The following is an 11,687-nucleotide window of genomic DNA, read 5'->3' on the forward strand; positions in this document are numbered from 1 at the left end:
TAAAAATAAGGTTTAATTCTATAGATTAAAAGGCACATGATATCCGAAGGAAAATGATATAGTTTTGGAGACATATTAGACGTGCCGCAGTATCCCAGAGAAATAATGTATGATCCAAAAGTTTATACCCAGCCAAACTGTCACTGTGGTCAAAAAGCAAGTATGACAGATGTTTTTAAACATGCAAGAATTATGTTTCCTGAATATATATTGAAGATACTACCATAGGAAAAACTTCAGCCAATTAAGAGTTGAAGAGAGAAATTAGGGCAAAAAGAAAGACAGTATTGAATTAACCATAGAACTAAGGCTGAAGAGCCTATGAAATTATGGTAACAGAAATGACTATAACTACTATTAATCACAGCAAAATAGAAAGATATAACTAACAAAAGTTGTCAGGTAAAAGGGAAGATAAAGCAAGAGATAATATATATATATTAAGTTCCTTAGCTTACAGACAAAAGGTGGCTAAAAAAATCTTTATTTTTAAAATCTTTTAAAATTGAGATATAATTGACATACAACATTGCATTAGTTTTAGGTATACAAAATAATGATTTGATATATGTATACATTGTGAAATGATTACCTGTTTGCTATGACTTAGATATTTAGATTTCTTAGCACTTTATAGTTTGTGTATATGTATTAAAATGGACAATGGGCCAAACATATCACAGATAAAGAAATACAAATGGCATTTAAACACATTTGAAGGTGCTGAACCTTACTGATAATGAGACAATACAGGTCAGAACCACACCAAGATACAATTTTTCACTTAGATTGACAAAGATCAGAGGTTTGGCAAATATGTATTAGAGAGGGTGCAAGGCATCAGACGCTCACAATTACTGGTGGAAATATAAATTAGTACAACTTTCTGTAAAGGGCAATGAGCAAATTATCAAATTTTTAAAATATACTTTCTAATTCTAGGAATTTTTCTTATTGCATAGTGTATCACTTACGAGAAATAATGTATACAGCGACATTCACTGCAGCATTCTTTTTAATAGCAAAAGGCTGGAAATAACCTATAAACACACTGACTGGGAGCTGGTTATTAAATTACAGTTTGTACCTTAAAATGGCATACTAGGTAGCCATTAAAGGAATATGGCAGCCCTATATGTACCAATATGGAATGATCTCCAGGTTATATTAAGTGAAAAAAGCAGGCAGCAGAAAATGTATATAGAATGAATATGCCTTTATTTGTATTATATGTGTATACCTATAAATACAGGTATATGTAAATATAGGTATACCCATACCTGCTTATGCATATATGAAATCTCTCTGGAAGAATGTATAACAACCAGGTGGTCCAAGACTGGGGTGTGAGAAAGACTTACTTTATACTATATATCCTTTTTATACTTTTTGAAGTATGTATCCTGGGCATTACTACCCATTTGAAAAACTAACTTAAAAAATAAAAGTTCTGGATTGCTTTCTTTACTCGGGACAATTGTGAAGAAGTAATTTTTTAAATGCTTTTCATCACCTGAGTTAGGAGACCCCTCAACCTCTAAAAGGTAAATACAAATGAATAAAGAAAAATATAAATTTGTGTTGACAATTTGGTCTAAGTGAGCTGGATCCACAAAGAACAGCACTGAGACCTGACCATGGGTTTTGCTGGGCTGGCCTTGCAGGCAGACTTCCATGACAGCTGAAACCATCCCCTGCAGCCAGCCACAAGCATCGAAGGTGACTGACCAAGTGGGCTCGGTAAACAACCAAGAGTAGAGTAAAATAATTCTCCTCAAACCAATCCATAACCCCTAAGATTTAATTCTTCTGTTAGTTAATACATGGTTACTACACAATGAGGAACAGCCTTAAAACATGATTGCCCATTAGGCGTGAATCATTTGTGAGTTGGTTCCATTTGTAACCGATCCTAGCCATTCGTCAAATGGGAGAAAACAAGAGAGCACCATAAGGGGATGCACAGGGTCTAAAATGACAATGGTGGCTTTCTTTCTCCAGCCACAGAATAAGGCACCCCTAGATCTTACGGACAGGTACCCTGACAGGTATCATTCTTAGGCATACGTAATTTATACAGATAATGTCAAAATGACTACAGGTCAACCACTATCACTTAAAACTCACTGACCATCCATGACCACCAGGAACACACAACACCAGGCATGAACCCAGATCGGTTTTAGCCTTCCTTCTAAAAGTCTGCAGGTGAATTTCTAAAACCTTCGGACATACACAGAGAGGTGAAAACCAGAAAAGGAGTCATGCAAAAGCTGTTCAAATGTAGGGGAAAATGTTGCTTGCTTGTCTTGTTTTAGGCAGTTATCTTACCTATTTCTGAAGCTACTTTATTCTTCCTCTGAAATACTGGAGAGCAAGACGATTGGCTAAAACACGTTTCATTCAAAAGTTTAGAAGAGTATTAGAATAAACGACAGCTTTAAGGAATACTGGAGACTTAAAGTCTATTTCTGTGTCATTAAGAGGAAGTACAATTACATCTTTGGTCCTTTTTCTTGGTTGTACCATATGAGGAGAAAAAATTTCTCTGGTAATTATTTATCTCAGACACATAGCAAAGGAGCCAGCATCATTTTTTACTATAAGTTTATTCCCTGGGCAGACATAGTTGATGATTTCATACTGATATATGTGGTTGGGAGAGCTCTTTGTTAAACAATTCATTAACAAAAACAATAGTTCACGTGTACTACGTGGATTCCCAGTGCTAGCAATTGTGATTGTTATTTACATAATCATCTTTCATCACCCCAAACAACTCTGCACGAAAGATATTATTATCCCCATTTCACAGACGAGGAAACAAAGGCTCAAAGATGTAAAGTAATAGTCCAAGATCAAATAGCTGGGACGTGAAACAGCCGCATCCAACCCAAGTGAGCTGCCCCTAAGCCTCCGCACTCTCCATTACTCTACCCAGCTTCTGACAAGCATCTCAGCCTTTGCACAGTCTATGCAATGCAGAAAATATTTACTGAGCTTCTTCTACATGTTAGGCACTATGCTAGCCACTGAGTAAACTATAAACATGAATAGCAGGTAATCAATAAATACTTGATGAATAAATAAATCTATAGATACATGGCGCCTGTCCACAAATGATAGCTTATAATACTTACATATTTAAAGTTACTATGTGCCAGGCACTTTGCTAGGAAAAGGCAGACTAAAAGAAGAAAAAAAGAGGCAACAATAAAGCATATGGTATATAAAAAGCACAAAATAAGTTCCAATAGATCAGTAACCACAATAACTATTGTTACACAGATAATTAGCTTCTCCTGCTAAAGAACAGAGATATTCTAATTGCTTTAAAAATTAACTATATCTCCTTTATAAGAAATGCAGCTAAAACAAAATGATGTTTAAACCTTTGAAAATAAAACAGTGAAAACAATACCCAAGTAGATACTAAAAACTGGTATAGAACCCTCATACTTTGCTGGTGGGAATGTAAAATGGTGCAGCCACTTTGGAAGAGTTTATAAGTTCCTCAAAATGTTAAACAGAATTATCACAAGACTCAGTAATTCCACTCCAAGGTATCTATCCAGAGAAATGAAAACATTTGCCCACACAAAAACTTATACATGAATGTTTATAGTAGCATTACTCATTACAGCCAAAATGTAGAAACAACCCAAACGTCAATCAACTTATGAGTGGATTAACAAAATGTAGTATGGGCCATGCAATGTAATATTATTCAGCAATAAAAAGTAATGAAGGGGACTTCCCTGGTGGCACAGTGGTTAAGAATCCGCCTGCCAATGCAGGGGACACGGGTTCAAGCCCTGGTCCGGGAAGATCCCACATGCCGCGGAGCAACTAAGCCCGTGTGCCACAACTACTGAGCCTGTGCTCTAGAGCCCGCGTGCCACAACTACTGAACCCACGTGCCACAACTACTGAAGCCTGCACACCTAGAGCCTGTGCTCCGCAACAAGAGAAGCCACCGTAATCAGAAGCCTTCCCACCGCAACGAAGAGTAGCTCCCGCTCGATGCAACTAGAGAAAGCCCGAGCGCAGCAACGAAGACCCAACCCCGCCATTAATTAACTAATTAATTAATTAAAGGAATGAAGTACTGATAGATGCTATAACATGGATAAACCCAAAAGAGACTATGTTAAGTGAAAGAAGCCAGTCCCAAAATGTCACATACTGCATGATTCTACACATAGAAAATTCCAGAATAGGTAAATCCATAGAAATAAAAAGTAGATTAGTGGCTGTCAGGGCTGAGGAGAGGGGGGATAGGAAGTGACTGCTAATGGGTTTCTTTTTGGGGTGATGAAAATGTTCTGGAATTAAGATGATGGTTATAGTTGTGTAACTCTGTGAATATTCTAATAATCACTGAATTACATACTTTAAAAGAGTGAATTTTATGGTATGTGAATTATACTCCAATAAAGCTGTTATTTTTTTTAAAAAAAACTGGTGCAGCATGATTAATATCAGGCAAAATAGAATCCAGGGCAAAACATATTAATAGAAATTATAAAGTGTTCTGGAAACAGAAATGCAAAGGTAATTAACTGTTCCCATGGCTTATGGACCATGAAAAGCATAAGAAACCTCTGAGAGAGGTCTTCTATAGTTGAAGGGAGTGGGGAGGGGGTGAGCAAAACTTTGCCACGTGGGAATGTCTGGGGTGTGTGGCAACCAGTCCCAGCAAGCATGGCGCTCACAGAGCCAGGTTGAGCTTTAGTTTGTAAGCTTCTAAAGAAAGGAGAGATGTTAGACACTGGTGTTTTAAATACAGCACCCTGGGGGCATGTGTGGAAAATGAATTATAGGGCAATGAAGAAGCAGCAAACAGGTAGACCAATTTGGGGATTCACATGAGCAAGGATGGATATTTATTTGAATTAGAGTAATGGCAATGGGACAGAGCCAAGGATGATAACAGTTTGGATGCCTGGGATGTGGGGAGAAGAAAGAGTCCAGGACAACCCCAAGGCTCCTTGCCAAGGCAATCTAATATTAATTAAGGAAGGCAGGAGAAAATGTGTGGGTGTTGGGCGGTGGTGGATGGGCGGGGAGAAGTGAGTTTAATTTGAAGCATATGAGGTCCTTCTGGCAAATGGAAATTTAGATCTGAAATTTAGAAAAGAAGCAGGGCTGGTGACAGCGGTTTAGGAATCTACATAAGGCAATTGTGTGTGTTTCATCCTCTAATGCTAATCGTATGAAAAACTAGAAAAGTATAACATTTTAAATTACTGAGTCACTTCTGTAATTTCTAATTAAGTCAGGGACATGGCTAATAATGGAAGTTATGTCAGGTGGCTGATACTTCTAGCTGCCTACTCAATAACCATTTCCTCTTCTTCCTTAGAGCAAAATCCCTAATTAGAGAGAGGGGTGGTAGTTGCAGTTTACCCAGCTAAAAATATTTGACTTCTCAGACCCTTTACATTTTAGAGCAACATTGTGACACCATCCTGGCCAATGAGATGTCGTCAGAAGTAGTTGGGGAGGGCATCACTTTCTATCTAAAAAGGCAAAGCTTCCCTAATAGAAGGGCCCTCGCTCTTTAGCTATTTACATATTTCCTTTCTTCCTGCCTAAAGATGTAAGCCTAGAGATACAGCAGCCATCTTGTGACCATGAGGCAACTAGATTTAGGATGATGTCCTACATGGTGAAGAAGGTGAAGCAGGGAAAGGCTGATTCTCTGATAGTACTGTTTGAGCTCCTGCATCGCCCCTGGACTGCCTTTCTTGGGAGTCTAGCTCCACAAGACACTCTTGTATCTGTTTAGGCCAGATTCTGACGTGTGCATTGTTTTTGTATTGTTTTGGCAGCTGAATGCAATCCTAACTGATACAAATCATACTTGGGCTAATGTATATGTAATGAGACTAAAAAGACATGACCATTATTTCAAGTACTAAAAAACAAGTTTAAAAATCAAATATCATTTATTCTTAATACCAAGAAGTACTGAAAGTATTAAAGGGCTTAAAAGGTAGTACAGAGCACTGGATATTTCTTTTTCCAAACAGTGTGATAAAATCCGCAGCTAAAGGGAGATTATGGGACTACCAGTATTAAGAAAATTCATGAACACATCTATTAATGAGTTTATGTGTATGATGACACCCTTTGGACTTTTTCTGGATAAAGTCAACTGATCTGGCTCATTTATATAGCTTCAGCCAGAACAAATGTTCTTAAAGATGGGATTGTTCACCTGACTCTCACAAGAATTATAATCTTTGGAAGAATCTTTCTACTCTCCCAGGCACTCAGTAAGCATAGCTAAGGAAATAGAACATCCCCAAACCACAGTGTTCTGGCCCTTCACAGAAGAGCTTTTATTGGGCTGTGCTCTGAGAGTATGTCTCTGGAACTGCAGTCAATGACATTCTAAGAAACACTTATTATTAACTTCTACCACAAAACTTCCATTGTCTTCATGGCAGGGACCATGTTGAAGACTTAGATCTCTATGGCAACAATGACTGCTTTGAAGAACCGCCAGGAGAAAGCCATCCCAAGTTTCAGGACCAGGAAAAGCTGTGTAACTGATCTCATTTTATCTCATGGTCACTGTGGATTGAGTAACTATTTGTGTTTTCCTCTTTGTTTTGGTTACTGGGAAGCTCTGACAAATTTTTAATCCCATCTCCTGAAACTACACCAAACCTTACAGTAAACTCATCTCTAGAAATTACCTGCACCTTATAACATAGTCTTGTTCACTAAATTACCTTTGATTTCATCTTGCTTCCTTATCTGTGTGTTCTCTTTACCCCAGTTTCATTATTAATTTTATGTTGTTTATGCCTCAAATGCTTTATGGAACCAGAAACACTTAAGGCAAACAATTTTTAAAAGCATCAGATGATAATAATTTTAAAAAGAGCTAATTTATTGAACATTACTATGAACCAAGCACTGTCCTAGGCACTGGACCTATTTTAAGTTATTTACCCTAAATATGAGATAAGTAGTACCATTACTATTCCCACTTTACAGATGAGAAAACTGAGGCATAGGAAGGTGAAGTAATTTGTCCAAGGTCATACAACAAATAAATGATGAAGGAAAGATTCCAACCCAGGTGTTTCAAATGACAACCGTTTTACAAAAGAAGAAATAATAATATTTAATTTCTAAAAGAAGCAGAGGCCTTCTGATCTTACAGGCCGAGCTTAACATCCTTCAGCTTTAAAGGAGATATCTATTACACATCTTGTCCATACAATCATGCCCGATGACCCATATTAACAGAGGGGAATGAGACAGTAAGTCAAAAGGACAGTTAATCCAAACTGACTTTTGACCTTTAAATATGAAGGTATTCATTCATTCACTCACTCATTCATTCACTACTCATCACATGCCACCTACGATGCAGCTGCTGGGAAGAGAGATGAAACAGATATAGTACCTGTCCTCCAGGAGTTCAGGTGCAATAAGGGAGAGTCAGACAGGTAAAGGGCACGTTGGGCTTATGAGTTGGCTGATAGCAGACCAGGGCAGGGTGTGGCATGATCATTCTGAGAACAGTTTAGCCCTTGGCCTCTCTGTCCATCTGATAATGGGAGTAAGAAAAATCAGCTCCCTTATAGGGCTGTTGGGTTGATTTCATATGTAGAAAGCTCTTAGCCTAGTCAGGCACAAGTATTCAGTATGAGGTAGCCTTTGGCTCTTAAGGCACAGTGGATGGCAGCCTGGGCACCTTGCTCTGACACACACACACCTGCACACACATGGGCCCAAGTCCTCACAAGCTCCCTACTGCCTCCTCTTAGATACTCTCAGGAGCTGACAGACTTACAGTCCATAGACAGGCCTGCCACTTCCTTTCTGGATGCCACCATCTCAAATTCAGTGTCTCACTGGAATACATCGCCCACAGAGGGTGAATATTCCTTCAAGATGCACTTGAAAATCTTTCACAGAGCCTGGCCCACATAATGCCCACCTGGCATTTTTGCCACATTTGCTCCGCTTCACTCTATCTCTTTGGCACTTCAGCACGGCCGTTCACCACACGATTCCCCTGCTGCAAAACGGGTCGGGTTCCTGCTTGGGCAGGCCTAAGGAAATACCCAACTAGAAGGGCAAAGGGGAAGTTTCAAGTGCACTATTGGCTGAAGTCAGTGAGAAAACTTATGTGCTGCACCTGCTCCGCATCAGCTGGGAACCGTCCCTCTCTTCGGTTGTGTGCGGTGGCTAAATAAGAAGTAATTAATCATTTTCTCACCAACCTTAACTCATATTTAATAGTTCCCTCTCGAAGTCTGTTTTGTCATGCTCTCAGCAGAGTCAGTCAAACATTATGATTCCTTTCTAAATATTCCAGCAGCCAGATGGCAGGAACACTAACTGTGACATGGCAAAACTCGCCTAAAGATAACTTTGTGATGCATAATCACGCTTAATGGTACTCAGCTGAGCAGATCCAGCCAGCTACCTCTTTACCTGCCCCACTTAATCCAGCTTCTTCAAACCCAAACCTTCTAATTCCAAGAACGACGACAAACGTTCAACTCTGCAATGTGATATTAGCTGGTAAAACAAACACGATTCTACTCCTCCGGCTTCTGAATTTTAGGCAGAAGGATAAAATCACTAGAACACACTTCAGGACACATTTCTCAAGATTTCTCTCTAGATAAAATATTCCTGTACCCTAAAGTTTCAAATGTTTCTGCACCAAATGTAAGTATATTTACAACACGTTTGCTGGAAAACAAATTTCTGTCCTTCTGCTGAGTTATTTTTGTAGGTTTTTTTAAAACATAAGCATTGATAAACATATTTATAAATTCTAGAACGTAGGAAAGTTGACTGTTTTTCCCTAGTGAAAATCCTACATGTTCTCTAGAGTAAATTACATTTTGGTTTCTCAGATCTTTTCTAGGTTATATTATTTATTTTGTGTGTGTATTTAAGTGACTGCAAATTCACAACCTGTACTGTATGATTTCTGAACAATAAATCTCCTAAAAACAGTGTTTCCAGGCTGGGCCAGCTGGCTTTCTCCTGTTCCTAAAACTCTATGTTCTTAACACACACACACACACACACACACACACACACACACACACACAGACACACACACACACTTCCTCCATCCCTTCCACTGCTGGCTACCTTCAGACTGTGACACAATCTCACACTCACAGCTATATGAAAACAACAGAGGCTCCTGGAAAGGAACTAAAAGGGGGCACGTTAGGAAGCCAGTCTTCAAGTCTCTGTCACCCTGATGGCTCTGCCCTGATTCAGGTGGCTGAAAATTGCTTGTTTATGGTTGCACGTATAGAATTTGAAATCTGTGTACCCAGGTTCTTAACCCTGCTCCCCTGAGTAAGGCATTTAACCTCTGTGACCTCTTATTTTCTCTCTGTAAAAAAAAAGGCACAATAACAATACTGCCCTTAAGGAAATGTGAATCATGTGAGGTGATTCGTGTAAAGGCATTTGGTAAGGCCCTCTGCAGTGTGTATTTCATTTCCCGTTATTGCTAAACTTTCTTTGCTCCCTGTTCTTATTTATTTATTTTTCTGATTTGGCTTCTGTAGTTTTTAAATGTATCTCTAAAATTCCTTGGCTGGAAAACTGCAGTAATCTGTGTGCTACTATAATGAGTGGATTTTTAGCATTAAATTTTTATTTACTTTTTTACTGAGGGAAAGCGTAAGTGCACAAATCTCAAGAGAATAACCTCACAAATATCTATATATGTACACCTGTGTTACCACTACTTAGGTCGAGGTAGGGAGCATTTCCGGCACCTGTGAAGCCTCCTTTTCTGTCCAAGTCATTACCAGGCCCAAAGGCAACCCAACCCCTCTTCTAAGCTTCGTCCCCATTAATAGCTTTGCCTAAAATTTAAAAAAAAAAATTTGTTTTTCAGGGGAGGCTGGAGTCCCTGCGATAACTACTACTGCTGACCAGAAGACATGTACTTCTCTTCCCTCTAAAGAGATAAAGATTCTGTAAAGGAGGAGAGAGGCACGAACTTTCTGAATCACACAGGTTATGCAGAACAAAGCCCTCATTTTGCAGACAAGGACACCCCCAGGCTCGGAGAAGCGAAGTGATAGCCCACCTTCCTGCTGCAGAGTAACTTTCCTTCCAAACAGAGCCCGTCACAAAACAGCGCGAGCGTCAGGGATGTTGTCGGCTCGTCCCAGCGCGCCAGAACAGCTCTCCCGGCCTCTCCCGGGAGAGAACTTCTTTCTAGGGAGCAGCGCGCACTGGGTCCCCACGCCGCCCCCGCTCCCGTCGCAGGCACACCCACGCGGCTAGCAAGCCACGCTCAGAAGGCGCTGTTCCTGCGAGCCAGTGCCCCCCTGCCCACGGGGACAGGGCTAGGCTCCCTGTCCTCCAAGCCCCACCCGGAGATTCGGAGCGCCCTCTTCCCCAGCCCTGCTCCCGCATACCCGCTCTACCTCCGCCTCCGGTGCGTACTGAGGAAGGCGGGGAATAGGCTCTGCCACTTTCTCCCTTATTCCTCCAAAGGAGACTTTAAAACCCATGCATGGCCAGACTTAAATCGCTGGAGCACAGACTGCTGACCTCTGGGGCCTGGAGATGAGCACTGGGAAGGGAGTCCCGAGACCTGCGCTCTGGCCCCACTTCAGTCACCACGAGCTGTGTGACCTTGTGTAAGTCACTTTACATCTCCGAGATTGGCTTCCTCATCGAGGGCTTCTGTATCCCCCAAGCCACCTTCAGTTCTGCAATTTCCTAGCTGCTCTTTACTTCGCTCCCGCTCATCCCGCGACAGCCCCCTCCCCAGCGAGACCCCAGCCTTTTGTTCTGGGGGTGAAGCGGGGAAGGGAGGAACGGAGAGCTTGGCGAAGACCAGGCCCGGGCGGCCTCGTCGCCAGGGGCCGCTCTCCGGATAGTCGGGTCGGTGGAAGTCACCAGACAACCCCGCGGTGACCTCGTTCCCTCCGCGGTCCCGTTACGGCCGGGCCCCGGAGACGCCAGGCAGCGGGCGGCAGGCTCCTGAGGAGCGCAGCGCAGCGCCCCGGGCTGGGGGCGCCCGGACACCCGCATGCGCGCACGCAGCACTCCTGCACCCGCCGGCGTTTCACTCAGCTCCGGGACGGCCCGAGCGCCCGCAGCTGCGGCTCGTCCCTCCTCCCTCCGGCACCGACCCGGGCACGCGCGCGGAGCCGCTACCTGCCGCTGGTCGTGCCGAGGACAGGACAGGATTCGTCTCTGGCCGACGTCCTCGCCGCCGCCGCCGCCTCTAGGCTCCGGGCTCCGTCCCGCAGCGTCCGTGCTCCAGGCGGCGCCGCTGGGGCCAAGCTGCGTTGGGTGCTGCGCTCGGTGAGCGCCGCTCACTCCCCTGCCGCCAGCTCTGGGGCTGCCGGGACGCGGAGGCGGGGCCGTCGCCCCCACCTGCTCCTCAGGCTCCTGTCGGGGAGCCGCAGCCGGCCCGCGCGCAGGGACGCGGCCCGGGCGGGCGGGGTCGCTCTGGAACCCGGGAGGCGGGTCCTAGCCTCCGGGCGCGCCTCTGCCTGACGGAGGCCCGAGTCTAATCTGAGGAGAGAGTCTAAGCTTGCGGCCCAAGGCTGGAGTTCCCCACATAGGAGGGGCTGTGACGCGAGCAACACCCGGCCCAGCACCGCCAGGCTGGGGACACTCCACTCCTTCATCAATTTATTCCAAAATATTCTGAGCCC

General features: G+C 42.9%; 1 protein-coding gene across 7 annotated transcripts in view; it reads right to left on the reverse strand.

The window, feature by feature from the left end:
* The window catches only part of WIPF3 (WAS/WASL interacting protein family member 3), a 97,981-nt gene extending 86,532 nt beyond the window's left edge, over positions 1 to 11,449 (reverse strand). For 6 of the 7 annotated variants that reach the window (XR_009541965.1, XR_009541963.1, XR_009541962.1 and 3 more), the window contains exon 1: positions 11,182 to 11,449. The gene's annotated coding sequence lies outside the window, so the exon portion shown is untranslated. Of the gene's footprint in view, positions 1 to 10,099; positions 10,231 to 11,181 lie in introns of those variants that run through there. The other variant, XR_009541964.1, reaches the window with a different exon arrangement.
* Positions 11,450 to 11,687: the final 238 nt, after the last annotated feature.

Source organism: Lagenorhynchus albirostris, chromosome 8, assembly GCF_949774975.1.
Source record: "Lagenorhynchus albirostris chromosome 8, mLagAlb1.1, whole genome shotgun sequence".
In the NCBI taxonomy this organism is placed as follows: Eukaryota; Metazoa; Chordata; class Mammalia; order Artiodactyla; family Delphinidae; genus Lagenorhynchus; species Lagenorhynchus albirostris.